We start from the raw sequence: 15,295 nt of genomic DNA on the forward strand, positions 1-15,295 counted from the left end.
AGTATTTGAAAGTCAACTAAAATTTTGACTAAGTGTAGAACACTATAGTATTTGAAAGTCAACTAAAATTTTGACTAAGTGTAGAACACTATAGTATTTGAAAGTCAACTAAAATTTTGACTAAGTGTAGAACACTATAGTATTTGAAAGTCAACTAAAATTTTGACTAAGTGTAGAACACTATAGTATTTGAAAGTCAACTAAAATTTTGACTAAGTGTAGAACACTATAGTATTTGAAAGTCAACTAAAATTTTGACTAAGTGTAGAACACTATAGTATTTGAAAGTCAACTAAAATTTTGACTAAGTGTAGAACACTATAGTATTTCAAAGTCAACTAAAATTTTGACTAAGTGTAGAACACTATAGTATTTCAAAGTCAACTAAAATTTTGACTAAGTGTAGAACACTATAGTATTTGAAAGTCAACTAAAATTTTGACTAAGTGTAGAACACTATAGTATTTCAAAGTCAACTAAAATTTTGACTAAGTGTAGAACACTATAGTATTTCAAAGTCAACTAAAATTTTGACTAAGTGTAGAACACTATAGTATTTCAAAGTCAACTAAAATTTTGACTAAGTGTAGAACACTATAGTATTTCAAAGTCAACTAAAATTTTGACTAAGTGTAGAACACTATAGTATTTCAAAGTCAACTAAAATTTTGACTAAGTGTAGAACACTATAGTATTTCAAAGTCAACTATTCTGTCAAGAATAAACAAGAAAGTCTTTTTATAAGTTCTGATAATGTAAACTAGTATCTGAATGCTGTATGAAAGTAGTCAAGTAACATCAACTGTAAACTTCACTACTTTCATACAGCATTCAGATACTAGTTTACATTATCAACACTTATTCGAAGACTTACTCGTTTATCCTATATTCTATGAAACAACAACGGTAAAGTTATAACTTTATTTCTTTTCTTCTGTGATTTCTTAAAAAGAATCTTGAAAGTCTGTTCTTCTCTTGTAGCGGTGTGGATCACTAGAAAGAGAAAAAAAGAAAATTCAACATTTCGCTCATATTACATGGTGTTTACGACCTAAAACCATTGAATATTCTACAAAGCGATAAACATTCTTCACGCACTGGCATTCCGCACGGGATGTGAATAAATTATGACTAATCAACGTTATTCACTGAGAACAATAGAGCCTGTACCTACTTCTAGGTTAATTTTGCACCTCTTTCTCAGGCAACGCTTGCGTGGCCTAGTGGATAAGTTCACTTTCTTTAAATTAAACACAAGGCGGCCGCTTCCCCCCTGCCGCCGTTTAATTTAATTTGAGTGACTTATTGAGGGGGTTCAGCCCCCGGTTGAACCCCCGTTGTCGGGCCATTTTACTTTTTTTTCTTCAAATTCTTAGAAAAAACTTTGACTTCAAATTTTTTTTCGCCTTTTTTTCTTCTTCTTTAACCAAGAAAAGAGTCTAAAATAATAGAACTCTCTTGCTGATTAAAAAGAAGAAGAAAAAAGGCAAAAAAAAAATTGAAAGTCAAAATTTTTCTAGGAACTTGAAGAAAAAAAAGTAAAATGGCCCGACAACGGAGGTTCAACCGGGAGCTAAACCACCTCAAAAAGTCATCCAAACTAAATTAAACAACGACAGGGAAGAAGCGACCGACATGTGTTTACTTTAAAGAAAGCGAACTTACCCACTAGGCCACGCAAGCGGTGCCTGAGAAAGAGATGTAACATTAACGAAGTAGCCATGTTTTCTCTGACTATTTACCTCAACAGTTGTTGACTATACTCAGTTGTCCCGTTCTGTATGGTTGATGACTTCATTGTTTCACAAGTTTGTTCAGTGTATTCAGTTGTCCAGTTGCATCCAGCAGTTAACTGTAATCAGTTATCCAGTAGTGTGCAGTTATTGACTGTATTCAGTTGTCCCGTCCTGTACGGTTCAGTGTTGGCTGTATTGCATATGTTTGTTCAGGGTATTTAGTTCTCCGGTTGTTATTCAACTGTGCGTGGTTGTTGACTGTATTCAATTGTTTAGTTGTGTACGCTTGTTGACTGTATTCACTTTTTCTGCTGGGTCACTTGCTAACTATATTTGATTGTTCAGCTGTGTACAGCAGTTGACTGTATTCAGTTTTCCTGTTGCATCCAGAACTTGATCGTAATCAGTTGTCCAGTTGTGTACAGTTGTTGACTGTATTCAGTTGTCCAGTTGTGTACAGTTGTTGACTGTATTCAGTTGTCCAGTTGTGTACAGTTGTTCACTGTACTCAGTTGTCCAGTTGTGTACAGTTGTTGACCCTATTCAGTTGTCCAGTTGTGTACAGTTTTGACTGTATTCAGTTATCCGGATGTGAAAATTTGTTCACTGTATTTAGTTGTCCGGTTGTGCACAGTTCTTGACTGTATTCAGTTGTCCAGTTGTGTACAGTTTATGAGTTGATGACTGTATTCAGTTGTCCGGTTGTAAACATTTGTTCACTGTATTCAGTTGTCCGGTTGTGTACATTTGTTGATTGTATTCAGTTGTCCGGTTGTGTACAGGTGTTGACTGTATTCAGTTGTCTGGTTGTCTACAGTTATTGACTGTACTCAGTTAACTGGTTGTGAACACTTGTTTACTGTATTCAGTTGTCCGGCTGTGTACATTTGTTGACTGTATTCAATTGTCCACTTGTGTACATTTGTTGACTGTATTCAGTTGTCCACTTGTGTACAGTTGTTGACTGTATTCAGTTGTCCAGTTGTGTACAGTTTTGACTGTATTCAGTTATCCGGTTGTGAAAATTTGTTCACTGTATTTAGTTGTCCGGTTTGGTACAGTTTTTGACTGTATTCAGTTGTCCAGTTGTGTACAGTTGATGACTGTATTCAGTTGTCCGGTTGTGAACATTTGTTCACTGTATTCAGTTGTCCAGTTGTGGACAGTTGTTGACTGTATTCAGTTGTCCAGTTCTGTACAGTTGTTGACTGTATTCAGTTCTCCAGTTGTATACAGTTGTTGACCCTATTCAGTTGTCCTGTTGTAAACATTTGTTCACTGTATTCCGTTGTCCGGTTGTGTCCATTTGTTGACTGTATTCAGTTGTCCGGTTGTGTCCAGTTGTTGACTGTATTCAGTTGTCCGGTTGTGTACAGTTACTGACTGTACTCAGTTATGCGGTTGTGAACATTTGTTGACTGTATTCAGTTGTCCAGTTGTGTACAGTTTTGACTGTATTCAGTTATCCGGTTGTGAAAATTTTATTCACTGTATTTAGTTGTCCGGTTTGGTACAGTTCTTGACTGTATTCAGTTGTCCAGTTGTGTACATTTATTGATTGTTTTCAATTGTCCACTTGTGTACATTTGTTAACTGTATTCAGTTGTCCAGTTGTGTACAGTTGTTCACTGTATTCAGTTGTCCAGTTGTGTACAGTTGTTGACCCTATTCAGTTGTCCAGTTGTTTACTGTATTCAGTTGTCCAGCTGTTGACTGTATTGTACATTTGTCCACTGTATTCAGTTGTCCAGTTGTTTACTGTATTCAGTTGTCCAGTTGTGTACAGTTGTTAACTGTATTCAGTTGTCCAGTTGTATACAGTTGTTGACCCTATTCAGTTGTCCTGTTGTAAACATTTGTTCACTTTATTCCGTTGTCCGGTTGTGTCTATTTGTTGACTTTATTCAGTTGTCCGGTTGTGTACAGTTGTTGACTGTATTCAGTTGTCCGGTTGTGTACAGTTATTGACTGTACTCAGTTATGCGGTTGTGAACATTTGTTGACTGTATTCAGTTGTTCAGTTGTGTACAGTTTTGACTGTATTCAGTTATCCGGTTGTGAAGCTTTGTTCACTGTATTTAGTTGTCCAGTTTGGTACAGTTGATGAGTTGATGACTGTATTCAGTTGTCCGGTTGTGAACATTTGTTACCTGTATTCAGTTGTCCAGTTGTGTACATTTGTTGATTGTATTCAGTTGTCCGGTTGTGTACAGGTGTTGACTGTATTCAGTTGTCTGGTTGTCTACAGTTATTGACTGTACTCAGTTAACTGGTTGTGAACACTTGTTTACTGTATTCAGTTGTCCGGCTGTGTACATTTGTTGACTGTATTCAATTGTCCACTTGTGTACATTTGTTGACTGTATTCAGTTGTCCACTTGTGTACAGTTGTTGACTGTATTCAGTTGTCCAGTTGTGTACAGTTTTGACTGTATTCAGTTATCCGGTTGTGAAAATTTGTTCACTGTATTTAGTTGTCCGGTTTGGTACAGTTTTTGACTGTATTCAGTTGTCCAGTTGTGTACAGTTGATGACTGTATTCAGTTGTCCGGTTGTGAACATTTGTTCACTGTATTCAGTTGTCCAGTTGTGGACAGTTGTTGACTGTATTCAGTTGTCCAGTTCTGTACAGTTGTTGACTGTATTCAGTTCTCCAGTTGTATACAGTTGTTGACCCTATTCAGTTGTCCTGTTGTAAACATTTGTTCACTGTATTCCGTTGTCCGGTTGTGTCCATTTGTTGACTGTATTCAGTTGTCCGGTTGTGTCCAGTTGTTGACTGTATTCAGTTGTCCGGTTGTGTACAGTTACTGACTGTACTCAGTTATGCGGTTGTGAACATTTGTTGACTGTATTCAGTTGTCCAGTTGTGTACAGTTTTGACTGTATTCAGTTATCCGGTTGTGAAAATTTTATTCACTGTATTTAGTTGTCCGGTTTGGTACAGTTCTTGACTGTATTCAGTTGTCCAGTTGTGTACATTTATTGATTGTTTTCAATTGTCCACTTGTGTACATTTGTTAACTGTATTCAGTTGTCCAGTTGTGTACAGTTGTTCACTGTATTCAGTTGTCCAGTTGTGTACAGTTGTTGACCCTATTCAGTTGTCCAGTTGTTTACTGTATTCAGTTGTCCAGCTGTTGACTGTATTGTACATTTGTCCACTGTATTCAGTTGTCCAGTTGTTTACTGTATTCAGTTGTCCAGTTGTGTACAGTTGTTAACTGTATTCAGTTGTCCAGTTGTATACAGTTGTTGACCCTATTCAGTTGTCCTGTTGTAAACATTTGTTCACTTTATTCCGTTGTCCGGTTGTGTCTATTTGTTGACTTTATTCAGTTGTCCGGTTGTGTACAGTTGTTGACTGTATTCAGTTGTCCGGTTGTGTACAGTTATTGACTGTACTCAGTTATGCGGTTGTGAACATTTGTTGACTGTATTCAGTTGTTCAGTTGTGTACAGTTTTGACTGTATTCAGTTATCCGGTTGTGAAGCTTTGTTCACTGTATTTAGTTGTCCAGTTTGGTACAGTTGATGAGTTGATGACTGTATTCAGTTGTCCGGTTGTGAACATTTGTTACCTGTATTCAGTTGTCCAGTTGTGTACATTTGTTGATTGTATTCAGTTGTCCGGTTGTGTACAGGTGTTGACTGTATTCAGTTGTCTGGTTGTCTACAGTTATTGACTGTACTCAGTTAACTGGTTGTGAACACTTGTTTACTGTATTCAGTTGTCCGGCTGTGTACATTTGTTGACTGTATTCAATTGTCCACTTGTGTACATTTGTTGACTGTATTCAGTTGTCCACTTGTGTACAGTTGTTGACTGTATTCAGTTGTCCAGTTGTGTACAGTTTTGACTGTATTCAGTTATCCGGTTGTGAAAATTTGTTCACTGTATTTAGTTGTCCGGTTTGGTACAGTTTTTGACTGTATTCAGTTCTCCAGTTGTGTACAGTTGATGACTGTATTCAGTTGTCCGGTTGTGAACATTTGTTCACTGTATTCAGTTGTCCAGTTGTGGACAGTTGTTGACTGTATTCAGTTGTCCAGTTCTGTACAGTTGTTGACTGTATTCAGTTCTCCAGTTGTATACAGTTGTTGACCCTATTCAGTTGTCCTGTTGTAAACATTTGTTCACTGTATTCCGTTGTCCGGTTGTGTCCATTTGTTGACTGTATTCAGTTGTCCGGTTGTGTCCAGTTGTTGACTGTATTCAGTTGTCTGGTTGTGTACAGTTACTGACTATACTCAGTTATGCGGTTGTGAACATTTGTTGACTGTATTCATTTGTCCAGTTGTGTACAGTTTTGACTGTATTCAGTTATCCGGTTGTGAAAATTTTGTTCACTGTATTTAGTTGTCCGGTTTGGTACAGTTCTTGACTGTATTCAGTTGTCCAGTTGTGTACATTTATTGATTGTTTTCAATTGTCCACTTGTGTACATTTGTTAACTGTATTCAGTTGTCCAGTTGTGTACAGTTGTTGACTGTGTTCAATTGTCCAGTTGTGTACAGTTGTTCACTGTACTCAGTTGTCCAGTTGTGTACAGTTGTTGACCGTATTCAGTTGTCCAGCTGTTGACTGTATTGTACATTTGTCGACTGTATTCAGTTGTCCAGTTGTTTACTGTATTCAGTTGTCCAGTTGTGGACAGTTGTTGACTGTATTCAGTTGTCCAGTTCTGTACAGTTGTTGACTGTATTCAGTTGTCCAGTTGTATACAGTTGTTGACCCTATTCAGTTGTCCTGTTGTAAACATTTGTTCACTGTATTCCGTTGTCCGGTTGTGTCCATTTGTTGACTGTATTCAGTTGTCCGGTTGTGTCCAGTTGTTGACTGTATTCAGTTGTCCGGTTGTGTACAGTTACTGACTGTACTCAGTTATGCGGTTGTGAACATTTGTTGACTGTATTCAGTTGTCCAGTTGTGTACAGTTTTGACTGTATTCAGTTATCCGGTTGTGAAAATTTTATTCACTGTAATTAGTTGTCCGGTTTGGTACAGTTCTTGACTGTATTCAGTTGTCCAGTTGTGTACATTTATTGATTGTTTTCAATTGTCCACTTGTGTACATTTGTTAACTGTATTCAGTTGTCCAGTTGTGTACAGTTGTTGACTGTATTCAATTGTCCAGTTGTGTACAGTTGTTCACTGTACTCAGTTGTCCAGTTGTGTACAGTTGTTGACCCTATTCAGTTGTCCAGTTGTTTACTGTATTCAGTTGTCCAGCTGTTGACTGTATTGTACATTTGTCCACTGTATTCAGTTGTCCAGTTGTTTACTGTATTCAGTTGTCCAGTTGTGTACAGTTGTTAACTGTATTCAGTTGTCCAGTTGTGTACAGTTGTTGACTGTATTCAGTTGTCCAGTTGTATACAGTTGTTGACCCTATTCAGTTGTCCTGTTGTAAACATTTGTTCACTTTATTCCGTTGTCCGGTTGTGTCTATTTGTTGACTTTATTCAGTTGTCCGGTTGTGTACAGTTGTTGACTGTATTCAGTTGTCCGGTTGTGTACAGTTATTGACTGTACTCAGTTATGCGGTTGTGAACATTTGTTGACTGTATTCAGTTGTTCAGTTGTGTACAGTTTTGACTGTATTCAGTTATCCGGTTGTGAAGCTTTGTTCACTGTATTTAGTTGTCCAGTTTGGTACAGTTGATGAGTTGATGACTGTATTCAGTTGTCCGGTTGTGAACATTTGTTACCTGTATTCAGTTGTCCGGTTGTGTACATTTGTTGATTGTATTCAGTTGTCCGGTTGTGTACAGGTGTTGACTGTATTCAGTTGTCTGGTTGTCTACAGTTATTGACTGTACTCAGTTAACTGGTTGTGAACACTTGTTTACTGTATTCAGTTGTCAGGCTGTGTACATTTGTTGACTGTATTCAGTTGTCCACTTGTGTACATTTGTTGACTGTATTCAGTTGTCCACTTGTGTACATTTGTTGAATGTATTCAGTTGTCCAGTTGTGTACGGGTTTGACTGTATTCAGCTGTCCAGTAGTGAACGTGTACAGTTGTTGAGTGTATTCAGTTGTTCAGCTGTGTAATGTTTTGACTGTACTCAGCTATCCAGTTCTGAACAATTGATCACTGTATTCAGTTGTCCAGTTGTGTACATTTGTTGATTGTCTTCAATTGTCCAGTTGTGTACAGTTGTTGACTGTATTCAGTTGTCGAGTTGTGTACAGTTGTTCACTGCTTTCAGTTGTCTAGTTGTATACAGTTGTTGACCCTATTCAGTTGTCCTGTTGTAAACATTTGTTCACTGTATTCCGTTGTCCGGTTGTGTCGATTTGTTAACTGTATTCAGTTGTCCAGTTGTGTACAGTTGTTGACTGTATTCAGTTGTCCCGTTGTGTACAGTTACTGACTGTACTCAGTTGTCCGGCTGTGAACATTTTTTCACTGTATTCAGTTGTTCGGTTGTGTACATTTGTTGATTGTTTTCAATTGTCCACTTGTGTACATTTGTTGACTGTATTCAGTTGTCCGGTTCTACAGTTCTGAGTGTATTCAGTTGTCCTGTTTCCCGAAGTTTTGACTGTACTCAGTTGTCCAGTTGTGCACAGTTGTTGACTGTATTCAGCTGTCTCATTGTGTACAGTTATTCACTGTATTTAGTTATGCGGTTGTGAACATTTGTTCACTGTATTTAGTTGTCCGGTTGTGTAAATTTGTTGATTGTATTTAGTTGTCCGGTTGTGTACAGTTTTGACTGTATTCAGTTGTCCAGTTGTGTACAGTTATTGATTGTACTCAGTAGTCCAGTTGTGAACATTTGTTCACAGTAATAAGTTGTCCAGTTGTGTACATTTGTTGACTGTATTCAGTTGTCCAGTTGTGCACAGTTGTTCACTGTATTCAGCTGTCTTGTTGTGTACAGTTATTGACTGTACTCAGTTATGCGGTTGTGAACATTTGTTGACTGTATTCAGTTGTCCACTTGTGTACAGTTGTTGACTGTATTCAGTTGTCCAGTTGGGCAGAGTTATTGACTATACTCAGTTGTCAGGTTGTGAACATTTGTTCACCGTATTTAGTTGTCCGGTTGTGTACATTTGTTGACTGTATTCAGTTGTCCAGTTGTGCCCAGTTGTTCCCTGTATTCAGCTGTCTTGTTGTGTACAGTTATTGACTGTACTCAGTTATGCGGTTGTGAACATTTGTTGACTGTATTCAGTTTTCCACTTGTGTACAGTTGTTGACTGTATTCAGTTGTGCAGTTATGTACAGTTTTGACTGTATTCAGTTAGCCGGTTGTGAAAATTTGTTCACTTTATTTAGTTGTCCGATTGTGTACATTTGTTGACCGTATTCAGTTGTCCAGTTGTGTACAGTTGTTGACTGTATTGAGTTGTCCGGTTGTGTAAAGTTATTGACTGTACTCAGTTATGCGGTTGTGAACATTTGTTGACTGTATTCAGTTGTCCAGTTGTGTACAGTTGTTGACTGTATTCAATTGTCCCGTTGTGTACAGTTACTGACTGTACTCAGTTATCCGGTTGTGAACATTTTTTCACTGTATTCAGTTGTTCGGTTGTGTAGAGTTGTTGACTGTATTCAATTGTCCAGTTCTGTACAGATGTTGACTGTATTCAATTGTCCAGTTGTGTACAGTTGTTGACTGTATTCAGTTGTCCAGTTGTGTACAGTTGTTGACTCTGTTCAGTTGTCCAGTTGTTTGCTGTATTCAGTTGTGCAGCTGTTGACTGTGTTGTACATTTGTTGACTGTATTCAGTTGTCCAGTTGTTTACTGTATTCAGTTTTCCAGTTGTGTACAGTTGTTAACTGTATTGAGTTGTCCAGTTGTGTACAGTTTTTGACTGTATTCAGTTGTCCAGTTGTATACAGTTGTTGACCCTATTCAGTTATCCTGTTGTAAACATTTGTTCACTGTATTCCGTTGTCCGGTTGTGACCATTTGTTGACTGTATTCAGTTGTCCGGTCGTGTACAGTTTTTGACTGTATTCAGTTGTCCGGTTGTGTACAGTTATTGACTGTACTCAGTTATGCGGTTGTGAACATTTGTTGACTGTATTCAGTTGTCCAGTTGTGTACAGTTGTTGACGGTATTCAGTTGTCCTGTTGTTTACAGTCGTTGACTGTATTCAGTTGTCCAGTTGTGTACAGTTGTTGACTGTATTCAATTGTCCCGTTGTGTACAGTTACTGACTGTACTCAGTTATCCGGTTGTGAACATTTTTTCACTGTATTCAGTTGTTCGGTTGTGTAGAGTTGTTGACTGTATTCAATTGTCCAGTTCTGTACAGATGTTGACTGTATTCAGTTGTCCAGTTGTGTACAGTTGTTGACTCTATTCAGTTGTCCAGTTGTTTGCTGTATTCAGTTGTGCAGCTGTTGACTGTATTGTACATTTGTTGACTGTATTCAGTTGTCCAGTTGTTTACTGTATTCAGTTTTCCAGTTGTGTACAGTTGTTAACTGTATTCAGTTGTCCAGTTGTGTACAGTTGTTGACTGTATTCAGTTGTCCAGTTGTATACAGTTGTTGACCCTATTCAGTTGTCCTGTTGTAAACATTTGTTCACTGTATTCCATTGTCCGGTTGTGTCCATTTGTTGACTGTATTCAGTTGTCCGGTCGTGTACAGTTGTTGACTGTATTCAGTTGTCCGGTTGTGTACAGTTATTGACTGTACTCAGTTATGCGGTTGTGAACATTTGTTGACTGTATTCAGTTGTCCAGTTGTGTACAGTTGTTGACGGTATTCAGTTGTCCTGTTGTTTACAGTCGTTGACTGTATTCAGTTGTCTAGTTGTGTGCAGTTGTTAAACGTATTCAGTTGTCAAGTTGCGTACAGTTGTTGACTGTATTCAGTTGTCCTGTTGTTTACAGTCGTTGACTGTATTCAGTTTTCCACTTGCATGCAGCTATTGACTGTATTTGGTTGTCCCGTTGTTTACAGCTGATGACTGTATTTAGTTGCGCTGTTATCTACAGTTGTTGACTTTATTTAGTTGTCCAGTTTCTTACAGCTGTTGACTGTATTCAGTTGTCCAGCTGTTAACTGTATTGTATGTTTGTTCAGTGTATTTAGTTGTCCAGTTGTTGTTTAACTGTGCACTTTTGTTAACTGTATTTTATTGCTAGTGTAAGTTTGTTGACTGTATTCACTTCTTCTGCTGGGTCATTTGCTGACTGCATTTGGTTGTCCAGCTGTGTCCTGTAGTTGATTGTAACCAGTTGTCCTGTTGTTTTCAGTAGTCAAATGTATTTAGTTGCACTGTAGTGTACAGTTGTTCACTGTGTTCAGTTGTCCAGTTGTGAACATTTGTCCACTGGTGTACAGTTGTTGACTGTATTCAGGTATCCCGTTGTGTAAAGTTATTCAGTTGTCAGGTTGTGTACATTTGTTGATTGTATTCAGTTGTCTGGTTGTTTACAGTTGTTGACTGTATTCAGTTGTACAGTTGTTTACAGTTGTTGACTGTATTCATTTGTCTAGTTGTGTACAGTTGTTAACTGTATTCAGTTGTCCTGTTGTGTACAGTTATAGACTGTACTCAGTTATCAGGTTGTGAACATTTGTTGACTGTATGTAGTTGTCTGGTTGTGAACATCTGTTGAGTGTATTTGGTTGTCTTGTTGTGTAGAGTTTTGACTGTATTCAGTTGTCCAATTGTGTATAGTTTTGACTGTATTCAGTTGTCCAGTTGTTTAGAGTTATTGACTATACTCTGTAGCCCGGTTGTGAACATTTGTTCACCGTATTCTGTTGTCCAGTGGTGCACAGTTGTTGACTGTATTCAGCTGTCCTGTTGTGTACAGTTATTGACTGTACTCAGTTATTTGGTTCTGAACTTTTGTTTACTGTATTCAGTTCCCCTGTTGTGTATATTTGTTGTCTGTATTCAGTTGTCCAGTTATGTACCGTTGTTGACTGTATGCAGTTGTCTGGTTGTGTACATCTGTTGACTGTATTCGGTTGTCTTGTGGTGTACCGTTTTGAGTGTATTCAGTTGTCCAATTGTGTATAGTTTTGACTGTATTCAGTTGTCCAGTTGTTTAGAGTTATTGACTATACTTGGTAGCCCGGTTGTGAACATTTGTTCACCGTATTCTGTTGTCCAGTGGTGCACAGTTGTTGACTGTATTCAGCTGTACCGTTGTGTACAGTTATTGACTGTACTCAGTTATTTGGTTCTGAACATTTGTTTACTGTATTCAGTTCTCCTGTTGTGTATATTTGTTGTCTGTATTCAGTTGTCCAGTTATGTACAGTTGTTGACTGTATTCAGTTGTCCAGTTCTGTACAGTTGTTGACTGTATTCAGTTGTCCGGTTGTGTACAGTTTTGTCTGTATTCAGTTCTCCTGTTGTGTATATTTGTTGACTGTATTCAGCTGTACCGTTGTGTACAGTTATTGACTGTACTCAGTTATTTGGTTCTGAACATTTGTTTACTGTATTCAGTTCTCCTGTTGTGTATATTGTTGTCTGTATTCAGTTGTCCAGTTATGTACAGTTGTTGACTGTATTCAGTTGTCCAGTTCTGTACAGTTGTTGACTGTATTCAGTTGTCCGGTTGTGTACAGTTTTGTCTGTATTCAGTTCTCCTGTTGTGTATATTTGTTGTCTGTATTCAGTTGTCCGGTTTTGAACATTTCTCCACTGTATTCAGTTGTCCAGTTCTGTACAGTTTTGATTGTATTCAGTTATCCAGTTGTGAACATTTGTCCACTGGTGTTTAGTTGTTGACTGTATTCCGGTATCCCGTTGTGTAAAGTTATTCAGTTGTCCGGTTGTGTACATTTGTTGATTGTATTCAGTTGTCCGGTTGTTTACAGTTGTTGACCGTATTCAGTTGTCCAGTTGTTTACAGTTGTTGACTGTATTCAGTTGTCCAGTTGTGTACAGTTTTGACTGTATTCAGTTGTCCAGTTGTGTACATTTGTAGATTTTATTTAGGTGTCTAGTTGTGTACAGTTGTTGACTGTACTCAGTTGTCCAGTTCTGTACAGTTTTGATTGTATTCAGTTATCCAGTTGCGAACATTATTTTGTTCACTGTATTCAGTTGTCCGGTTTTGTAAAGTTGTTCACTGTATTCAGTTGTCCCGTTGTGTACAGTTATTGACTGTACTCAGTTTTCTGGTTGTGAACATTTGTTGACTGTATGCAGTTGTCTGGTTGTGTACATCTGTTGACTGTATTCGGTTGTCTTGTTGTGTACAGTTTTGACTGTATTCAGTTGTCCAATTGTGTATAGTTTTGACTTTATTTAGTTGTCCAGTTGTTTAGAGTTATTGACTATACTCGGTAGCCCGGTTGTGAACATTTGTTCACCGTATTCTGCTGTCCCGTTGTGTACAGTTATTGACTGTACTCAGTTATTTGGTTCTGAACATTTGTTTACTGTATTTAGTTCTCCTGTTGTTTATATTTGTTGTCTGTATTCAGTTGTCCAGCTGTGTACAGTTGTTGACTGTATTGAGTTGTCCAGTTCTGTACAGTTGTTGACTGTATTCAGTTGTCCGGTTGTGTAAAGTTTTGTCTGTATTCAGTTGTCTAGTTGTGAACAGTTATTGACTGTATTCAGTTGTCCAGTTGTGTGCGGTTGTTGGCTGTATTGTATATGTTTGTTCAGGGCATTTAGTTGTCCAGTTGCTACTCAATTGTGCCAGTTGTTGACTGTATTCATTGTTTACAGTTGTTGACTGTATTCGTTTTCCCTGTCATGTAAATTTGTCCATGGTATTTAACCGTCCTTATATACATGAGTTTAGATAGCCTTTTTCTATCATAGACCATTTAGCCTTTGACATATAATGATAAACTAATAATTTCTTACCTTATTTTAAATGAGACTTCTTTGCTTTCATCTTGTGTTCCAAATCCAATAAATTCAGGGTTGTTTGCCTACAAGGTACCATCATTCTAAGTTAGTACAAGGGAACGGTGAATCAGCTGCTACATGTCAATAATATTTGTATCTCAATAAGTATTGATGGAAAGGCTTAGATGTTGAGAGAAAAATATTGAAATACTGGATTCCATGGAGATTTTAATTATTGTTCATCCATAATGTTCAGCCAGCTTATATTTCAGTAGCAACTAAACACATAGAACATACACAAGTTCGTGATAAATTTTAGGTTAAGTGTTTCTAACTTGTTTTGGATTGGTAATGTTAAGTTTGAAAATGAACAACAAAAATTCTTCCATCCTGTCATTTAGTACTGCTATATATAAGGACATTTAAACAAGTTCAAAAGATCTCACCTGTTTTTGTCATCTTGATACATTTTTTTGTCTTTCCCATTACTCCATGTTTTCAAAACATGAAACAACCTCATCTGCAAAAATAAGCAATTTCACTATTACGTACAGTCAACACGTGTCTCAAAATGTAAACGAATGAGCAGTAAGTGGCAAGCTTTATTGCGCAGTCTTTGGCCCACATTTAACCACAACCATTAAGTATCTGTTAGTCAGCAGATATACTGGCAATTTCTCTAATTCGATGCCATGGGAATAAAACCTTATCAGCAAATATAACCTGAACGCTTCTTGTTTACAAACCGATTCATAATACAATGTCTTAAAACCAAAAGCCCAATACTGTTCCACTTAATGGCAACAAGGTAAAAATAAGGTGACCTTCTCCCCTTCCCCCAGGAACTGGCCCAGCCCTCTCTGCTTACTGATGACAAGGTAAGAAATGTGGTGACCTACTCCCTCCCCCAGGAACTGGCCCAACCCTCTGCGCTTAATGATGACAAGGTTAAAACGTGGTGACCTACTCTCCTGCCCCAAGAACTGGCCCGGCCCTCTATGCTTACTGATGACAAGGTTAAAAATGTGGTGACCTACTCCCCTCCCTCAAGAACTGGCCCAGCCCCCTCTGCTTAATGGTGACGAGGTAAAAATAAGGTGACCTACTCCCCTCTCTCAAGAACTGGCCCAGCCCTCTCTGTTTAATGGTGACGAGGTAAAAATAAGGTGACCTACTCCCCTCTCCCAAGAACTGCCCAGCCCTCTCTGCTTAATGGCGACAAGGTAAAAATAAGGTGACCTACTCCCCTCCCCTAAGAACTGGCCCAGCCCTCTGTACTTAAGGGTGACAAGGTAAAAATATCATATCTGATTTGGTAATAAAATGCAAGTTGCTTTTAAATTTGTTAAAGTACAACTTCTCATTAGATCCACATAATAGATAACAATGACATATATGCTGTACCTTAATGTGTGATGACCTGTCTGGCATCCCCTCCAATATACTGAGTAGACTTTGACTTTTGAATCTTTTCCTTTGAGTCATTCATTTCCGGAAGTAGGTTGTCCACATCTATCCTTGTCACTATTATACTAGCCTGCACCACAGATGAAACTAAGAAAAAAATGCACTCTATTTGAGTGTCAATGTGTTAAGTGCAGAAGTACTAATTGGCGACACTGAATGTTTATGTCTCCAGATGGAGACAGCACTGCCATTTTAAGTGACCATTTGAACCATGTGAAAGTCTACCCATTTGCAGGCAAAAGTCAGTACCTTCATTTCTCAGTTATTTTAAGACCCTGAGTATTG

At 37.9% G+C, this 15,295-nt stretch overlaps 1 long non-coding RNA gene across 1 annotated transcript; it reads right to left on the minus strand.

The window, feature by feature from the left end:
- Nucleotides 1–652: 652 nt before the first annotated feature.
- Nucleotides 653–15,094, minus strand: LOC140952702 (uncharacterized). The gene is made up of 4 exons (XR_012167381.1): nt 14,948–15,094; nt 13,990–14,063; nt 13,559–13,626; nt 653–993 (listed from the first exon to the last, which is right to left on the minus strand). It is a non-coding gene; the product is annotated as an uncharacterized lncRNA (long non-coding RNA).
- Between the last annotated feature and the right edge of the window lie 201 nt (nt 15,095–15,295).

Source organism: Porites lutea, chromosome 11 (genome assembly GCF_958299795.1).
Source record: "Porites lutea chromosome 11, jaPorLute2.1, whole genome shotgun sequence".
Lineage (NCBI taxonomy): Eukaryota > Metazoa > Cnidaria > Anthozoa > Scleractinia > Poritidae > Porites > Porites lutea.